Source organism: Chiloscyllium plagiosum, unplaced genomic scaffold, assembly GCF_037043375.1.
Source record: "Chiloscyllium plagiosum isolate Xiang-an unplaced genomic scaffold, Cpla_swu_hap1 HiC_scaffold_9, whole genome shotgun sequence".
In the NCBI taxonomy this organism is placed as follows: domain Eukaryota; kingdom Metazoa; phylum Chordata; class Chondrichthyes; order Orectolobiformes; family Hemiscylliidae; genus Chiloscyllium; species Chiloscyllium plagiosum.
The window spans coordinates 117,591,377-117,611,774 of NW_028270147.1; the positions used below are offsets into that span (position 1 = coordinate 117,591,377).

A 20,398-nucleotide genomic window follows, 5' to 3' on the forward strand; every position below is an offset into this window, starting at 1 on the left:
CCACTTCACAAGAGAGTAAGCTGAACAAACAAACTGGGTGGCTGTGACACCCCCAACCTGATAGAGAGGGGTGGGGGACGGGGAACGTGAGTAGTAACATCCTCAGACAGAAAGGATGCTCAAAATAGCATGGCCCCAAAGAGGGAGGGGACAGGAACAGCTACACTCCCCTGAGAGAGAGGGGACAGTTACAGTGACACTCCATAGAGAGAGGGGACAGCAACTGTGTGTTCACTTTCTTGCTGTGTTGTGACGTATGTCCTGGGAAATTGGTTTGGTTTATATTTTCTCAGTTGTATTTGGGTTTGATGAGTTGATTCAGTAACAAGGATTCCAATTCTATATTTCCTGTAGCAGCAGATCCACTGAAGGTCATCCTTTCATTTGGAGTTTGCCCAGGTTTCTGTCCAGGCTGATACAGCATGATCTACCAAATGCTGCTCCTATTGAGCTAAACCATCACACACCAGGAAATCTGACCGGCACTTTCTCTTTGTGCTGGCAAAGGGAGAGATTTGTTCTTACTACATGGCAGCCAAAGAAATTGTTGAACAGACACCTAAACCTGGGCCTGAGGCAGGAGCCCAACCTCCAACACTCTGGCCTCACTGCACACCGAACTTTACACAGTGCAGGGTCATGAAGTCCGGTCATCAATCCCTCTGGGGCCGGGACGGAGTGAGGGAACAGGGACAATTGTAGAAGAGTCAATAAGGAGTAAAGCAAGATGGAGAGAGTGTGTTGGAAAGGGGTTAGAGGAGGAAATATACTTTGTGCCACTCAGTACTGACATTGTCTACGTGAATCGCAAAATGAATAAAAAACACACTGTGAAAACAATCATATCACAGGGGACATTTTCACTGTGGTGTGATAAGTATCCTGATTCAAAAGCTTTTGTCCCACGCTCCCTCCCTCTCTCACTCTCCGCATTTCTACAGATTGAACCAGTTAAACCCGAGCAGGGCCCCAATTCATTTGTTCTGTTCAGGGACAGTGAAACCACTGCCCTCTAGTGACTATAGAGTGCTGGTACCGCAGCTGAGAGCCACGCGTCAAGTCCCGGGCCATGAGCATCTGAACGAAACAGCAGCCATTCCGGTGGATTCCAGTGGGAATGAGTTATCGGTTGTTCCGGCCTGGTTCCCCAGTCAGTCAGTCAGGCCATGGCTGACCTAGAACACATTCCCCCTTAATTCTGTCACCCTTACCATCCTGAGCGAATGAACATTGAACCCCGACCTTGGCAGATTTTCTCAGATTGAAAGTTCCAGATTTCCCCCACTCTTCATCAGAAAGAGTTCCTCCTGAAATCATTCCCAATTTTAATTTTAATCATCCTCTTGTTTTGGACTGTGGCATTGGAGAATACAGTTTACATAAACACTGTTAATCATTTCCAGGGAACAGCCTCGCTTTTGCAACTTGTTCTCTCTCATTAACAGTTTCTGATCTGAAGGTGACACGACAGGCTGGATACTGAGAGGATGGTTCCTGTTCCAGGGCAGGTGAGAACTGGAGGGCCGGTTTAAGACAAAGCAGTCTCCCGTTTAAAAGGAACGAGAGGTTTTCTTGCAGAGGGTTGACAGTTTGTGGAATTCTCTTCTCTACATGGGAATGGAGGTTTAGAGTTTAGTCATGGCTGAGATAGGCAGGTTTTTTATGAACAAGGCAGTTAAGGATAATGGGTGGGGGAGGGAGGCAGAAAATGCAGCTGAGACCATAACCAGATGAGCAGTGATCTTCTTCATTGGCACAGCAGCTCCCAAAAAGCCTGCTCTTGGGTCCTATGTTCTGGCAGAGGCTGCAGCAATCCTGGACCCCCATCGTTCCTTTGTCACTCACTGACAGAAATATAATTTCAAAACAAACATTATTTTCTTTAACAAGACCAAGTCAGTTATGGTTGCTGTCATTTTCTCAGCTCTCTTTACATCTCAGCAGGGCTTTAGAAACATGGGTTTTGTGTTACATTGGAGAAGAGACAGACACAGACAGAGTGAGGCCTCAGAGAACACAGAGAGCTTTCACTATGCACAGCAAGGCTGTCACGGGAAACATCTGGTGAAAGGTTTGGAAGGAGGTGAAGAGGAGAGAGGTATGGGAAAAGAGACCTGACAGTTCAAACTAAAAACACTTCACATATTGCCATCATCTAATGAATTAATGTGAGAGGATTAGAGACCCATAACAACTAGAGTGTGGTGGACCAGAGGCTCAAAGGCCGACAGCAAAGAGCTGCATTATTCCTTCTCGGGGCATTAATGTCATTGACAAGCCTCATAGTTATTGCCCATCTCCAGCTGCTCGGACTGAGTTCTTTGCTGCACCAGATCGTGGGGCCGTAAAGAATGAATCACGTCACTGTGGGACTGGGGTCACAGACTGGGTGATGACTGGGATCCCTTGCCTAAAGAGCATCTGTGAACATGACATTGAGTTTCATGGTTTTTGTTTGTACCCATCCCAGCACCTTCCTTCCCAGAGTGGGAAGGCCATGTTGGGTTTGGTGCTGGGTAATGAAACTGGCCAGCTGTTAGATTCGGAGGTAGGTGAGCACTTTGATGATAGTGAACAAAATTTGGTTTTGTTTACTTGAGCAATGGAAAGGGATAGGTATATATTGCAGGGCAAAGGTTATTGGTGGAGGAAAGGCTAATATAATGCGATTAGGCAAGATTTAGGATGAATAGGAAGGGGGAAGTAAACTCCAGGGGATGGGCACAACTGAAATGTGGAGCTTATTCAAGGAACAGCTACTGCATGTCCTTGATAAGTGTGTACCTGTCAGGATGGGAGGAAGTGGTCGAGCGCGGGAGCTGTGGTTTACTAAAGAAGTTGAATCTTTTGTCAAGAGGAAGAAGGAGGCTATGTTAGGGTGAGACCTGAAGGCTCAGTTAGGGCACTTCAGAGTTACAAGTTAGCCAGGAAAGACCAAAAGAGAGAGCTAAGAACAGCCAGGAGGGGACATGAGATGTTATTGGTGGATAGGATTAAGGATAATCTGAAAGCTTTGTATAGGTATATCAGGAATAAAAGAATGACTAGGGAAATATGAGAGCCGATCAAAGAGAGTAGTAGAAAGGTGCGTGTGGAGTCCGCCCCCACCGACCTCGCAGCCTCCGCGAACGCCGCCCAGACAACCGCCACCACGATCGCCAGGAAGACCATCGCCGACAGATTCGCGGCCCCCGCGGCTATCGGGAATAACACTGTCTCTGTTGTCGCCACAGCCACTTCCGCCCCCTGGGTTGCCGCCGCCGCAGCCACTTCCGCCCCCAGTGACATCACTAACCTGCACGACCACAGCACCGCATGTGTCTCCGCCCCCACACCGACTCCGTCACCACGCTTAACTCCACCCCCACGCCGATCTCTCTCACCATGCCTAACCCCGCCCCCACATCGATCTCTGTCACCACGTCTAACCCCGCCCACACGTCGATCTCCGTCACGTCTAACCCCGCCCCCACGCTGATCGCCATCACCACGCCCAACTCCGCCCCCACGCCGATCTCCGTCCCCGCCCCCACTCCCAGCTCCAGGCCCACACCAGGTCCTCGCTCCTAGCTCCCAGCCCTGCCGTGTTTTCACGGCAGAGGCCTCACCTTCATTCCCCTACGCTCTCAGATTAATGAGTTCAACATGCGGTGTGACATCGAACAATTCTTCCGCCGCGTTTGCCTCCGTGCCTACTTCTTTAACCAAGATTCTCGCCCACCCTCTGAGGACCCTCTCTTCCGCCTCCAACACACCCCATCAACCTGGACACTCCGTGCTGGCCTCTTACCTGCCCTCGATCTCTTCATAGCCAACTGCCGCCGCGACATTAACCGCCTCAACTTCTCCACCCCTCTCACCCACTCCAACCTCTCACCCTCGGAACGTGCAGCCCTCCACTTCCTCCGTTCCAACCCCAACCTCACTATCAAACTAGCAGACAAGGGAGGCGCGGTAGTAGTTTGGCGCACTGACCTTTACACCGCTGAGGCTAAACGCCAACTCGCGGACACCTCCTCCTACTGCCCCCTTGACCATGACCCCACCTCCCACCACCAAACCATAATTTCCCAGACCATCCAGAACCTCATCACCTCAGGGGATCTCCCATCCACCGCCTCCAACCTCATAGTCCCACAACCCCGCACCATCAGTTTTTACCTCCTGCCCAAAATCCACAAACCTGACTGCCCCGGCCGACCCATTGTCTCAGCCTGCTCCTGCCCCACCGAACTCATCTCTGCATACCTTGACACGGTCCTGTCCCCCTTAGTTCAAGAACTCCCCACCTATGTTCGGGACACCACCCACGCCCTCTACCTCCTCCATGATTTTCGCTTCCCCGGTCCCCAATGCCTTATCTTCACCATGGACATCCAGTCCCTGTACACCTCCCTCCCCCATCACGAAGGACTTAAAGCCCTCCGCTTCTTCCTTTCCCGCCGTACCAACCAGTACCCTTCCACCGACACCCTCCTTCGACTGACTGAACTGGTCCTCACCCTGAACAACTTCTCTTTCCAATCCTCCCATGTCCCCCAAACCAAAGGAGTGGCCATGGGCACCCGCATGGGCCCCAGCTATGCCTGGCCACTTCGTAGGATATGTGGAACATATGGCACCACCCCCCACCTTTTCCTCCGCTACATTGATGACTGTATCGGCACTGCCTTGTGCTCCCACGAGGAGGTTGAACAGTTCATCCACTTTACCAACACTTTCCACCCAGACCTCAAATTCACCTGGACCATCTCAGACTCCTCCCTCCCCTTCCTAGACCTTTCCATTTCTATCTCGGGTGACCGAATTGAAATGGACATTTACTACAAAACGACCGACTCCCACAGCTACCTAGACTACACCTCCTCCCACCCTGCCCCCTGTAAAAATGCCATCCCATATTCCCAATTCCTTCATCTCCGCCACATCAGCTCCCAGGAGGACCAGTTCCAAAACCGTACAACCCAGATGGCCTCCTTCTTCAAGGACCGCAATATCCCCCCAGACGTAGTCGACGATGCCCTCCACCGCATCTCTTCCACTTCCCGCTCCTTCGCCCTTGAGCCCCGCCCCTCCAACCACCACCAGGACAGAACCCCACTGGTCCTCACCTACCACCCCACCAACCTCCATGTCCAGCGTATCATCCGCCGTCATTTCCGCCACCTCCAAATGGACCCCACCACCAGGGATATATTTCCCTCCCCTCCCCTATCAGCGTTCCGAAAAGACCACTCCCTCCGGGACTCCCTCGTCAGGTCCACACCCCGCACCAATCCAACATCCACTCCCGGCACCTTCCTCTGCAACTGCAGGTAATGCCCACACCTCCCCCCTTACTTCCCTCCAAGGCCCCAAGGGATACTTCCATATCCACCACAAATTCACCTGCACCTCCACACACATCATCTATTGCAATCGCTGCACCCGATGTGGCCTCCTCTATATTGGGAAGACAGGCCGCCTACTTGCGGAACGTTTCAGAGAACACCTCTGGGACACCCGGACCAACCAACCTAACCATCCCGTAGCCCAACACTTCAACTCCCCCTCCCACTCCACCAAGGACATGCATGTCCTTGGACTCCTCCATCGCTAGACCATGGCAACATGATGGTTGGAGGAAGAGCGCCTCATCTTCCGCCTGGGAACCCTCCAACCACAAGGGATGAACTCAGATTTCTCCAGTTTCCTCATTGCCCCACCCCTTCACCTTGTCTCAGTCCCAACCCTCGAACTCAGCACCGCCTTCCTAACCTGCAATCTTCTTCCTGACCTCTCCTCCCCCACCCCACTCTGACCTATCACCCTCACCTTGACCTCCCTCCACCTATCGCATTCCCAACGCCCCTCCCCCAAGTCCCTCCCCCCTACCTTTTATCTCAGCCTGCTGGACACACTTTCCTCATTCCTGAAGAAGGGCTTATGCCCGAAACGTCGATTCTCCTGTTCCATGGATGCTGCCTGACCTGCAGAGCTTTTCCAGCAACACATTTTCAGCTGCAACTATCACTTGTAAATCCAGTCAGTGTGCTAGTACCGATGTTTCAAGGTACCAGGAACGAGAAGGGCAGAAACCCTCTCTCCTGATCCATGATGCAATGACTCGATACACAGGTGCCTCCAACAGATTCACCGGGAGGGAAGTGTCCAGCACACACTTCACCCTGACAATCAGCAACATACAGAATGAGGATGTCGCTGATTATTACTGTCAGCGTGAGTACAGCTCCCCTACACAGTGATATACAGCTGTATAAAATCCTCAATACACACATCACCACCTCCTGTACTGACACATCCCACTGCAATCTATAATATGTAATAATGGACACATAGTCTCACCTCCTATACTGACACATCCACAATTACATATCAATGAAACTGAGCAAGTTACCCTATGCTGGAATTGTCACTGTCCACGACACACTCCAGTCCCTGTGGTGTCCACCGCTCACTGAAGGCCTCAGCTTTCCCTCTTACACTCCATGGCTACATGGGAAGAGCACTTGCAAGATTTAACATCAAAAAATAAGTTTCACAAATTGCCCGAGCCCAGCTGGACACAACGCAAAGAGAAAGCAAGAGAGAGAGAGACAGAGAGAGAGAGAAAGAGAGAGGGGGGGAGAGAAACAGAATGAGAAAAAAAGAGAGAGAAAGGCATGAGTGACAGAGAAAGGCAGAGAGAAGGTGAGAGTCAGTAAAAGACAGAGAGAGACAGGGAGAGGGTGAGAGTGACCGAGAGACTGCGAGACAGGGAGAGGTTGAGAATGACATGGGAAAGCAGAGAGCAGAGGTTTTTGTACAGCCTCTGCACTGGGAGCTCTCACTGGGGCTTATGTTCAGTAAAGGAACCAAGCTCAAACTGAGTAAGTAAACCACCATCTTCTGTTAATAAACCTTTTATTTTCTAAACGCAATTTCTAAAACACAAATGCTGAATTGTTGAAGGTGTTAGTGGGGAGCTGCAGTGAATGAAACGGTTGATTGAGGAGCACTGTGTCTAACAGGGTGTCCAGCTGTATTTCCTTAGTTCCATTGCCCCCTTTAAAAACCAGGATATAAGTCAGTAAGTTTTACTCACCGTGTGGAGGAGCTCTGTCCATTTGCAGCCTGTGGTCCCATTCCTGCAGCATGGAGTGAAATCAGTGAGTAGCCTCCTGCCAGTCTCAGTGTGACGGACACGGGCAGACTTTGATGTGAACTCTGGCTCCCTGTCCCAGTCTCTGATCTCACTGACCTCAGCAGCAGCAGCAGCAGCAGCAGCAGCAGCACAGTGAGACACCGAGCTCCCACCTCCCCCAGCTTTAACTCTGCTCAACCACACAATCACAGAATTGTTACAGTGCACAAGGAGGCCATTATGCCCATTCTGTCTGTACTGGCTCTCTGAATGAACAATTCACTGAGTATCATTCTCCTGCCTTCTCCCTGTCACCCTGCACATTGTTCCTTTTCAAATAATAGTCTCATTCCCTTCAGAATGTTTCAATTGAAGCTGCCTCCACCACACTCTCAGGCAGTGCATTCCACACCTTAACCACTCACTGGCTGAAAACGTTTTGCCTCATCTTACTTTTGATTCGTTTACTAATTACTTTAAATCTCCCTCTCCCTCTCAAACCTTTCATGAGTGAAAACGTTTTCTCCCTAATTATTCTGTCCAGACCCCTCCTGATGTTGAATTCCTCAAAGTTTCTCTCAGCCTTCTCTTCTCCAATGAAGACAGTCTCAACTTCTCCAAAATATTTTCTTAACTGAATTCCTTCATCTCTGAACTTTCCATGGCAATTTGTTTTACTCCATCTGCAACATTTTCACATCCTTCATGAATTATTCACCTTCTCTATTCCCCGTAGTCCCATTTGCCTGCATTTGGCTCATTTTCCCCAATATCTTTCCTCTCCATGTACCTGTTCAAATGTCTTTTTAATGTTATAATCAGACTCACTCTATGACGTCCTCTGGCAGTTCATTCAATACATGCACCACCCTCTATGTGAAAGAGGTGTACCTCAGGTCCCTTTTGAATCTTTCCCCTCTTGCTTTAAACCTCTGCCCTCTAGTTTTGGACAACCCTAACCTGGGAAAAGACCTTAGCTAGTAACCTTATCTCTGTCCATTATGATTTTATAAACCTCTAAAATGTCACCCCATGACTTCTGACCTTCCAAAGAAAATAGCCCAGGCCTAACCAACCTCTCCTTATAACTCATGCCTTCCAGTCTCAGAGACAGCCTTGTCATTCTTTTTACACCCTTTCCAGTTTAATGCCATCCTTCCAATAGCAGGGTGATTGGAAATGTGGCTTGACCAATATCTTGGAGAGCCATAACATGTCATCTCAATTCCCATACCCAAGTGTACCAAATGCTTTCTTCACCACCCTGTCTACATGTGGCACTAGTTTCAAGGCACTATATGCCTGCATTCCTTAGTCTCCCTCTTTGACAACTTCCCATGGCCCCACAACTAACTGTGTAAACCGTGGTCTGGTTTTTGTACCAAAATGCAACACTTCGCTATTATCTCAATACCTAATGTAAATGTACTCTCACATAGCCTTCGTGACTGTCCACTTTGCCACCTATTTTAATGTCATCTGCAAACTCACAAACCCGACCTCCTATATTCTCATTCAAATTGTTTCTATAAATGATGAACAATGATGAACCCACAACCAATCCTTTCGCCACATTGCTGGTCACAGGCTTCCATTCTGAACAACCATCTACTACCACCACTCTCTGTCTCCAACCATTAAGCCAATTTTGTACCAGTTGGCTTGCCCTCCCTGGATTCCATTTGATCTAACCTTACTAACCAGTTGTCCATGCAGTACCTTGTCAAAGGCCTTGCTAAAGTCCACGTAGACAATGTCTATGATTCTGCTTTTAGCTATCTTCTTGGTCACATCTTCAAAATACTCAATCAAATTTTTGAGACACAATTTTCCACTTACAAAGCCATGTGGACTACCCCTAATCAACGCTTGTCTTTCCAAATGCGTGTAAATCCTGTACCTCAAAATACCCTCCAATAACTTACTCCCCACTGATATCAGACTCACCGGTCTATACTTCCCTGGGTATTCCTTGCAGACCTTCTGAAATATCAGCACAATGTCAGCCACTCTCCGATATTCCAACACTGGCTGTTGGTGATATAGCATCTTCGCAAGGGGCATCGCTTTCTCTTCCCAAGCTTCCCACAACTTACTGGGATGGACCTGATCAGGTCCTGGGGATTTAGCTACCCTTCTCAGTTATAAGAACAGATTACTGCACCTCTTCTTCTTCTGTAATATGGACTCTTCTCAAGACAGCAATATTTATTTCCCAAAATTCCATATACTTCTCAACAATAAATACTGTGGCAAAATTTTAGTTTTGTAACTTATCCATATTCTGTTTGAAAAAAAAGTGAAAATTTCGAAGTGTGAGACATTTGGAGGTTATCCATGGGATCTGATCCATGATCATGACTTTATTCTGGATTCTCCTTAGTCCTTTTCTACTTTCACCCTAAACCTTGTGATACAATGATCACTCTTCCCTAAATGTCCTCTCACTGACACTTGATCTACTTGGGCCTCCTCACTCCCAAGATTCGGGTCTCGCAGAGCTTCCTTTCTCATTTGAATGGAGACACATGGCTGGAGAAAATTCACCTGAGCCTACTCTCTCAATTCTGGCCCCTCTCTGTCCTTCACACTGCTACTATCCCAGTCTATATTCCAATAATTAAAGTCCCCCTAATGTTTGCTGTGAATTCCTTGCAGATTTGTTCCCCTACATCCTTCCCACTAGTTGGTGACCGGCAGATTGCACTGAACAATCTGATTGCACCTTTTTTGTTCCTTATCCCGAACCAAATCAATTCTTGCCTTGACCCCTCTGGGACATCCTCTTTCTCCAGCTCTGCATCAATCTCCTTAACCAATCCCATACCTCTCACCCTTTTTCCCTTTTCCTATCTTTCCTGAACACCTTGTTTCCAGGAATATTTAACAACCAGTCCTGTCCTCATTTGACCCTTATCTGTGATAACATCAGTTTTCCCCTTGGTAATGTGCATCTGTAGCTCCCCAATCTTATTCTCCACATTCCGTGCAGTCCCATACATGCACAGTCAGCCGGACTTAGAATTTATTGCTCTCTCTGTCTCTCTGACCCTGCCTAATAAATTACTATTCCTTATTCTGGTGCTATCTGTCTTTTTCAGGATTCTGTGTTCCTTGGTGTTCCTCCTTGATATTACACCCTCGTTCCCACAGCCCTTCCATGTTAGCTTCAACAGCACCCGCAAATCATCCCTCAAGGAGCTCAGTTCCTGCTCTGTTCAGGAGCAACCCATTCGGTTTATAGAGGTCACATCTCCCACAGAGTCATTCCCAATGTCACAAAGCCCTCCCACCTCGACCATCTTTCCAGCCTCACATACACCCTGCCTTGTCCTCCTGTTTCTATCCTTACTTGCATTGGTCATCGGGAGTAATCTGAAGATTCCTATTTTTGAGCTCCTGTTGCTAATTCCCTCCTGAGCTCCCTAAATTCTGTCACTGGGACCAATGTAGATCATGAGTGCTGACTGTTCCCTCTCTCCCCTCAGGGTGCTCTGCAGCCGCTCAGTGACATCCTTGACCCTGGCACCAGGGAGACAATACACCATCCTGGATTCCCATCTGCCGCTGCAGAAACACCTGTCGATTGCCCTCACTCTCGAATCTCCTCTGACTATAGCTCTTCCAGTCTTCCTTGTGTCCCCCGAACCAACAATGCCCTCAGTTCCTTTTCCCAGATCGTTAATATATAATTAATTGTTACATGAATAGCTGAAGTCCCAACACTGCCCCCTGCTGAACTCCACTCGGCACCATCTGCCATCCTGCAAAAGATCCATTCATTTCCACTCTCTATCCATGCCAATACCGGGGCTCTTATGTTATGTAGCAGCCTCGTGTGTGGGAACCTGTCAAAGGCCTTCTGGAAATCCAAATAGATCATGTCCATTGGCTCTCCTTTGTCTAACTTGCTCATTAGCTCCTCTTATTACATAGAATTCACCCTGCAGTTTGAGAGGGAGAAGCTGGAATTCGATCACATTATAGTCACTGCCCCCTCAGGGTTCATTCACCTACAGCTCCCCAATCAGAGCTGCCTCATTTCACATCACCGAATCCGGAATTGCCTGTTTCCTCGTGGGTCCACCACAAGCTGATCCAAAAAAAGCCTCTCGCAGACATTCTATGAATTCCTTTCCTTGAGATCCATTCCCAACCTGACTTTCCGAGTCCACCTGCATATTGCAGTCTCCATGACTATTGTAGTAATCCCTTTCCTATATGCCTTTTCTATCTCCTGATTTATTTTCTGACCCACATCCCGACTACTGCGAGGAGGCTTGTACATAACTCCCATCAGGCTCTTACAGTTCTTGGCCTCCTTACATTCCTTGGTCGGGTGGCCTTCCTGCTTGCAGTTTCGGCAGACGGTCACCTTACAGTCCGCCGCCATGTGGCCTGACCTCCCGCAGGTTCGGCACACTTTTGGCTGCCCTGCGTATGTCAGGTAACCTCTGCTTCCTCCGATGGCAAAGCTGGAGGGTGGGTGGAGGATGTTCCCACTGGCATCGACCCTCAGGGTTACCCTGACCTGTCGTTTGCTTGTCCAGATCCCGAAAGGATCGACCACATCGGTACTCTCTCCCTCGACCTGGACGTATCTCCTCAAGAAGGTCAGGACATCTGCTGCTGGGACGTGAGGGTTGTACATCTGGATTGTTACAACCCGACTCCTCTGCGCAGGAAGCACACACAACGGGACTGCCGACAAGATGGAGAACAGAGGTTCCCCTTCCTTCTCCTTGAAGACCTTCAGGAGCTGCTCGCAATTATTCACGGTCCTGAAGGTCACATCTAAATAGCCTGCCGCAGGGAAATCCTGCAGGCAGTACATGTCCACTGATGCAAACCCACAGCACTCCAGCAAAACCTTCTTCACAAACACTGTCCGATCGACCAGTGTGTGCTCCTCCACCTTCTTCACAGTCACCCTGACTGTGTTGCGAATGCACTGGCCAGGGCTGCGAGCGGCTGCTGAGCCCATAGCTCAGAGGTTGGCTGGTACCTGAATTGGCGTTAGGCCAAAGCCAGCATAAAGATCCACCAAGAGCAGGTCAGCACAACCAAACGATCCTCCAACGTCCAATCACGATTCAGCGATGGTCTCCAGCAGCTCCGACGACTCGCAGCACGATCCCTGCGGTTTCTCCTCCGCCAGCACCCGTCCGCTGCGTTGAACCGACAGCACTCGAACAGAATCTCTTCCTCTGGTCCTCAGGAACTACACATATTCCGAGCCAAAAGGCCGAGAAGAGGCGGGCCACATGTACAAGGCCTGCCGAAGACGAGGGGCCGCCACCTACGCACAGATGGCCGGAGGGAGCAACACGAGCCGTGGACCGCCCAAGACCAGTAAGGTACCACAAAACAGCATGGGAACGGTGTCTGGAGGCACCCAGAAGGAAGGGCGGGCTGTAGCGGAGCAGACGGCAGACAGCGGGGAGGTGCAGCAGCCGATCCAAGCTCCTTCAGGACAGACGGTGGAAATGGAAGAGAAGGGACCAAAGGAAGCAGAGGATTGGATTACTGTGAAAAGCAGGAAGAGGAAACCTCCCAAAGCCACCCAGCGAGGGGGGAAGCGACACCTACGCGACGAGGACACATGCAGCTCTTCCGAGGGTGAGGATGGGCGCAAGGCGGGTCGTCACCAGAGGAAGAGACAGAGCGCCGCGGGGAAAAAGGAGGGCAGCACCGCCCAAGCAGGAAAAGATGATCCCTCTGAGGGGACGGGTAAAGCCCTCCCCCCACCCGGTGAGAACCAAGAGGTACCCACCGGCCCACAGCTCCAGGTAACTGGGAGCAGCGGTCCTGTGACAGCCCCGCTGTCAGGTGGAGAACTGGACAGTGCAGACCCTGGGCCCGACCCGAAGACACCAGAGCGGGGAAATGGTTCCAGCGTGGAGCCGGACAGCTACCTCAGCCCTGGGATGGTCCAGCAGTTTGCCGTCACCACGGGAATGCACACAGCTACCCCAGAGGGGCAAGACCAGCAGCAAATGGACACTGTTTACCTTGTAAACTGTTAAAATGGGGATAAGAGTTGCCAGCATCAATGTGCGTAGCATCAAATCAGCTACGCAATGTGTTTCTATGATGGCCTTCCTGGCCAACGTTAAAGGCGACGCCCTGTTTCTGCAGTAGTGTGGGATACCGCACCTCAGCAGCTTCAGGAGATGGTCGAGCTTATGGGCCCATGGGCCGTCAGTTTGGTCGGGGGTCAACGACAGCCGCGCCTCCGGCCTGGGTATCCTGTTGAGAGGAGGCAACTTAACCATCTCCGAGGTTAAGGAGGGGGTGGGGGGGCGCCTCCTCGTCGCCGACATCATGTACAGGAATGCTCCCCTGAGACTGATTAATGTGTACGCCCCAGTGGGTAAGAGTGAACGGTTGGCCGTCCTGTAGCAGCTTCCACTGTTGCTGGCTACGTCCAGGCCGGTCATTCTGGCCGGAGACTTCAACTGTATCATTGATGCAGATGGACGATCCGGCGGGGGGGACAGTAAACTGGACACCACGTCCAGAGCCCTGATGGACATGGTAAAAGATGCCAAGCTGCACGACGTCTTCAGCGCCCCTGCAGACGGAGCGCAGCGTAGATACACCTGGTCACGGTAGACGGGTCTATCCGCTCAAGGATAGATTACCTGTTTGTGTCCCGAACGCTCTCGGTCAGATCCACTGACACCAAGCCGGTGTTCTTCTCCGACCACTGCCTCCTGCTGGCTGACTGTCACCTACAGGACGAGCAGCGGGCTTCGAAGGGAACGTGGAAGCTGAACACCAAGCTCTTGACCCCGGGAAACATTGAGGAGCTCAAGAGGGACTACGCAGGTTGGAGAACCGTGAAGCCCCTCTTTGAGTCCCCAGCGGACTGGTGGGAAACAGTAAAAGGGAACATCAAGAGGTTCTTCATCCTCAAAGGTGTTCAGGAGGCGAGAGAGAGGCGGGGAAAACTGTCCCAGCTCCAGGAAAGTATGCAGAACCTGCTCCTGCTGCAGACGATGGGGGTGGATGTCACAGAGGACCTCAAGGAGGTGAAGGGCCAGCAAGCCTCGCTCTTTGCTTCGGAGGCCTCCAAGATAATCTTCCGGTCCAGGGTCCGCTCGGTGGAGCAGGACGAGACGTGCTCACGTTTCTTCTTCCAGAAGGTGCACAAAGAGAGCTCTGTGCTCAGCAGCCTGAAGGAAGATGATGGCTCGCTAACGTCATCTCAGGTTGACGTCATGAGGATCAGTAAATCGTTCTACGCCAGTCTGTATGACGCGAAGCCGACGGACAGCGCGGCCTCCAGTCGTTCCTGTCCTCTATCACGGAGGTCTTAGACGACAGAACACGGGAGAGGCTGGACCAGCCGCTATCTCTGGACGAGCTGACCAAGGCCCTCGAGTCCTTCGAAAAGAATAAAACTCCCGGAAGCGACGGCTTACCGGTCGAGCTCTATTCCGCTCTGTGGGACTTGATTGGCCAGGACCTGCTGGAGGTGTATGTCAGTATGCTTCGGGCAGGTACCATGAGTGAATCCATGAGGAAAGGCATCATCACCCTCGTCTACAAGCGGAAGGGGGAGAGGGAGGAACTCAAAAATTGGAGACCAATCTCATTGTTGAATGCGGATTACAAAATTCTGTCAAAGGTAATCGCCAACCGGGTCAGGTCTGCTCTAGGGTCGGTAATTCACCCTGACCAAACCTGTGCTGTGCCGGGCAGGAAGATCGCTGAGAGTCTCGCACTCCTCAGGGATACGATCGCCTACTTGCAGGACAGAGGGTTGGACACCTGCCTGATCAGCCTGGACCAGGAGAAAGCCTTTGACAGGATATCACACAGGTATATGAGAGATGTTCTCTCCAAAATAGGCTTTGGGGAGGGAATCTGCAATTGGATCAGACTGCTCTACACCAACATTGTCAGTGCAGTCTCAATCAATGGGTGGGAATCAGTCAGATCTGGAGTCAGGCAGGGCTGCCCTCTCTCTCCTGCCTTGTTTGTGTGCTGCATTGAGCCATTTGCCAAATCCATCAGGAAGATGCGAGCCTGAGAGGGGTGACTATTCCTGGCAGCGGGGGCCTGCAGGTTAAGGCCTCCCTGTACATGGATGACGTCGCCGTTTTCTACTCGGATCTGCTGTCCGTGCGCAGACTCATGCGCATATGTGACCAGTTCGAACGGGCCTCAGGGGCCAAAGTAAACCGAGGCAAGAGCGAGGCCATGCTCTTTGGGAACTGGGCCGACGAATCCTCAATTCCCTTCACCGTCAGGACCGACCATCTGAAGGTGCTGGGTATTTGGGTTCGGGGGGGCTGGGGCGTGCGCCAAGTCTTGGGAGGAGCGTATCAGCAAAGTGAGGCAGAAACTGGGCAGATGGAAGCTACGGTCGCTCTCCATTGCGGGAAAAAACCTGGTCATCAGGTGTGAGGCACTGTCATTGCTATTATACGTGGCACAGGTCTGGCCTATTCCCAGAACCTGTGCCGCTGCAGTCCCCCGGGCCATCTTCCAGTTTATATGGAGGTCAAAGATGAACCGGGTCCGAAGGGACTCACTGTATAAAGAGCTGGGCAACGGGGGTAAATATACACCCAATGCCACCCTCACCCTGATAGCCACCTTTGTGTGTGGCTGCATCAAGCTGTGTGTGGATCCCCGGTAGGCAAACACCAAGTGTCACTACGTACTGAGGTTCTACCTGTCCCCGGTGTTGCGAAGGATGGGCCTGGCCTCGCTACCGCGGAACGCTCCGAGTAGTTGGACCGTTCCGTATCACCTGTCCTTCGTGGAGAAATTTATGAAGAAAAACACCTTTGACCATAAGTCCATTAGGAAGTGGTCAGCACATAGTGTCCTTGAGACCCTTCGGGAAAAGGAGAGGGCGGATCCTATCGAGCGGTTCCCTGAGCAGACTGTCAAAACCATTTGGCAGAATGCCTGATCGCCAGAACTTTCCAACAAGCACCAAGACATGGCTTGACTGGTGGTGAGAAGGGCTCTACCTGTGAGATCCTTTATGCACGCCCGGACTCTCAGCCGCACCGCACGCTGCCCTCGAAGCGGCTGCGGCGGGGACAAGACTGTGACACACCTCCTTCTGGAATGTGCCTACGCAGAGGAAGTCTGGAGAGGAATGCAGTGGTGTTTGTCGAGGTTCGTCCCGAGCAGCGCCGTGACGCGGGACTCCGTGCTCTACGGCCTGTTCCCCGGGACGTACACCGAGATGAACATCAACTGTGCCTGGAGGATCATCAACTTGGTGAAGGACGCTCTCTGGGTGGTCCGAAACCTGCTGATCTTCCAGCTGAAGGAGTTGACCCCGACTGAGTGTTGCAGACTGGCACATTCCATGGTCCAGGACTACGTGTTGAGGGACTCGCTGAAGCTTGGGGCAGCTGCCGCCAAGGCGCGGTGGGGAAAGACCACTGTGTAAAGTCTGCCTGCCTAACGAAGAACAGGGGGCCCATACAGTCATTTGGGCTCTGCTGACGCCTCAGCTAATTATATGGGCATATGATCAAAAAATGTACAGACCTGTATAAAAATGATAAGGTTTGATTTCTGTGTGTACATGTTTACATATGTATGGCATGACCAACTGTACAGACCATCAAATTATTTTATGAATAAAGTATATTTTTGAAATAAAAAAAAGACGTGTACTGCCTTCATGGAGAAGTTTATGAAGAGAAACACCTTTGACCACAAGTCCATCAGGAAGTGGTCAGCATGTAGTGTCCTTGAGACCCTTCGGGAAAAGGAGAGGGCGGATCCTATCAAGCGGTTCCCTGAGCAGACTGTCAAAGCCATTTGGCAGAATACCTCATCGTCAGAACTTTCCAACAAGCACCAAGACATGGCTTGGCTGGTGGTGAGAAGGGCTCTACCTGTGAGATCCTTTATGCACGCCCGGACACTCAGCCGCACCGCACGCTGCCCTCGAAGCGGCTGCGGGGGGGACGAGACTGTCACACACCTCCTTCTGGAATGTGCCTGTGCAGGGGAAGTCTGGAGAGGAATGCTGTGGTGTTTGTCGAAGTTCGTCCCAAGCAGCACCGTGACGCGGGACTCCGTGCTCTACGGTCTGTTCCCCGGGACGCACACCGAGACGAACATCAACTGTGCCTGGAGGATCATCAACTTGGTGAAGGACGCTCTCTGGGTGGTCCGAAACCTGCTGATCTTCCAGCTGAAGGAGTTGACCTCGACTGAGTGTTGCACATTCCATGGTCCAGGACTACGTGTTGAGGGACGCGCTGAAGCTTGGGGCAGCTGCCGCCAAGGCGCGGTGGGGAAAGACCACTGTGTAACATCTGCCTGCCTAACGAAGAACAGGGGGCCCATGCAGTCATTTGGGCTCTGCTGACGCCTCAGTTAATTATATGGGCATATGATTGAAAAATGTACAGACCTGTATAAAAATGATAAGTTTTGATCTCTGTATGTACATGTTTACATATGTATGGCATGACCAACTGTACAGACCATCAAATTATTTTATGAATAAAGTATATTTTTGAAATAAAAAAAAGTGTACTGCCTGCAGGATTTCCCTGGGGCAGGCTACTTCGATGTCACCTTCAGGAGCGTGAAGCAACGTGAGCAGCTCCTGAAGGTCTTCAAAGAAGAGGAAGGGGAGCCGCTGTTCTCCATCTTGTCGGCGGTCCCGTTGTGTGTGCTTCCTGCACAGAGGAGCCGGGTTGTTACAATCCAAATGTACAACCCCTACGTGCCAGCAACTGATGTCCTGACGTTCCTGGGAAGATATGTGCAGGTCGAGGGTCAAAACACCGATGTGATTGACCCTTTCGGGATCTGGACTAGCAAACGACAGGTCAAGATAACCCTGAGGGAATATCCTCCACCCACCCTCCAGCTTTGCTATCGGAGGGAGCAGAGGGTACCTGACTTATGCAGGGCAGCCGAAAGTGTGCCGAACCTGTGGGAGGTCAGGCCACATGGCGGCGGACTGCAAGGTCACGATCTGTCGCAATTGCAAGAAGGAGGGTCACCCAACCAAAGAGTGCAAGGAGGAAAAGAACTGCAATCTGTGCGGGGAGGCGGGCCACGTGTACAGGGCCTGCCCAAGACGAGGGGCCGCCACCTACGCGCAGATGGCCGGAGGCGGGCCACAAAAGGACGGCAAGGCACCGCAAACCGGCAAGGGAATGGTGTCAGGGGGCATGCAACAGGAAGGACAGGCCGGAGCAGAGCAGATGACAGTTACCGGAGAGGTACAGCTGCCGCGCGAAGCTCCGACAGGACAGGAGGAGGAGGCGGAGAAGGGAAAGAAGGAGGCAGAGGAATGGACCGTGGTGAAAAACAGGAAGAGGAAAACCCACCCAGTCACCAAGACCTCCCAGAAAAAGGGGAAAAGGCAGCTGCAGCTGGAAGACACGGACAGCTCTTCGGAGGATGAGGACGGACGTAAGGAGGGTCGTCACCAAAAGAAGAGGCAGAGCGCTGCGAGGAGAAAGGAGAGCAGCAACTGCCAACCAAGGGACGAACCTCCTGAGGAAATGGGAAACCACCACCCCCCACCAGGTGAAAGCCAGGAGGGCCCCGCCGCCACACAGCTCCAGGTCACTGGGAGCAGCGACCCTCTGACAGCCCCGCTGTCAGATATAGAAACAGACAGCGTGGACCCTGGTCTCGGCCCGATGACACCGGAGCGGGCAAATGGGCCGAGTGAGGAACTAGACAGCTACCTCAGCCCTGCGAGGGTCCAGCAGTTTGTGTGCTGCATGGGGATGCAGACAGCTACCCCAGAGGGGCAGGGCCAGCGACAATCGGACATGGGTAACCTTACAACCTGTTAACAAAATGGGGTTTAAAATTGCAACTATCAATGTGCGCAGCATAAAATCTGCTGCGCGATGTGTTTCAACACTGGCCTTCCTGGCCAACGTGAAAGCCGATGTCCTGTTTCTGCAGGAGTGTGGGATACCACACCTCAGCAGTTACAGGAGATGGTCGAGCTTGTGGGCCCATGGGCCGTCAGTGTGGTCGGGGGGTAACGATAACCGCTCCTCGGGCCTGGGTATTCTGTTACGGGGAGGCAACTTCACCATCTCCGAGGTTAAGGAGGTGGTGGGCGGGCGCCTCCTCCTCGCTGATGTTACAGACAGAAACGCTCCCGTGAGACTAATCAACGTGTACGCCCCAGCGGGTAAGAGTGTTGAGAAGGATGGGCCTGGCCTCGCTGTCGCGGAACACTCCGAGTAGTTGGACCGTTCCGTATCACCTGTCCTTCGTGGAGAAGTTTATGAAGAAAAACACCTTTGAATACAAGTCCATCAGGAAGTGGGCAGCACGTAGTGTCCTTGAGACCCTTCGGGAAAAGGAGAGGACGGATCCTATCGAGCGGTTCCCTGAGCAGAGTGTCAAAGCCATTTGGCAGAATGCCTCATCACCAGAACTTTCCAACAAGCACCAAGACATGGCTTGGCTGGTGGTGAGAAGGGCTCTGCCTGTGAGATCCTTTATGCACGCCCGGACTCTCAGCCGCACCGCACGCTGTCCTTGAAGCGGCTGCGGGGGGGACGAGACTGTCACACACCTCCTTCTGGGATGTGTCTATGCAGAGGAAGTCTGGAGAGGAATGCTGTGGTGTTTGTCGAGGTTCGTCCCGAGCAGCGCCGTGACGCGGGACTCCGTGCTCTACGGCCTGTTCCCCGGGATGCACACCGAGACGAACATCAACTGTGCCTGGAGGATCATCAACCCGGTGAAGGACGCTCTCTGGGTGGTCCGAAACCTGTTGATCTTCCAGCTGAAGGAGCTGACGCCGACTGAGTGCTGCAGACTGGCACATTCCAAGGTCCAGGACTATGATTTGAGGGATGCGCTGAAGCTTGGGGCAGCTGCCGCCAAGGCGCAGTGGGGAAAGACCACCGTGTAACATCTGCCTGCCTAAGAACAGGGGGCCCACGCAGTCATTTGGGCTCTGCTGACGCCTCAACTAATTATATGGGCATATGATTGAAAAATGTACAGACCTGTATAAAAATGATAAATTCTGATCTCTGTATGTACATGTTTACATATGTATGGCATGACTGACTATACAGACCATCAAATTATTTTATGAATAAAGTATATTTTTGAAATATAAAAAAAAAAGCGGACATGTACTGCCTGCAGGATTTCCCTGCGGCAGGCTATTTCGATGTGACCTTCAGGACCGTGAAGAATTGCGAGCAGCTCCTGAAGGTCTTCAAGGAGAAGGAAGGGGAACCTCTGTTCTCCATCTTGTCGGCAGTCCCGTTGTGTGTGCTTCCTGCGCAG

At 51.6% G+C, this 20,398-nt stretch overlaps 1 long non-coding RNA gene and 1 pseudogene across 1 annotated transcript in view; one reads left to right on the forward strand and one right to left on the reverse strand.

Annotated features, from left to right (window-relative positions):
• The window catches only part of LOC148149278 (uncharacterized), a 28,440-nt gene extending 16,603 nt beyond the window's left edge, over positions 1-11,837 (forward strand). Inside the window, exon 3 of the long non-coding RNA XR_015758085.1 lies at positions 11,674-11,837. This is a non-coding gene — a long non-coding RNA (uncharacterized LOC148149278). The remainder of the gene's footprint in view (positions 1-11,673) is intronic.
• LOC148149271 (centrosome-associated protein 350-like) overlaps positions 1-20,398 on the reverse strand; it is a 1,440,514-nt pseudogene that overhangs the window by 1,173,544 nt on the left and 246,572 nt on the right.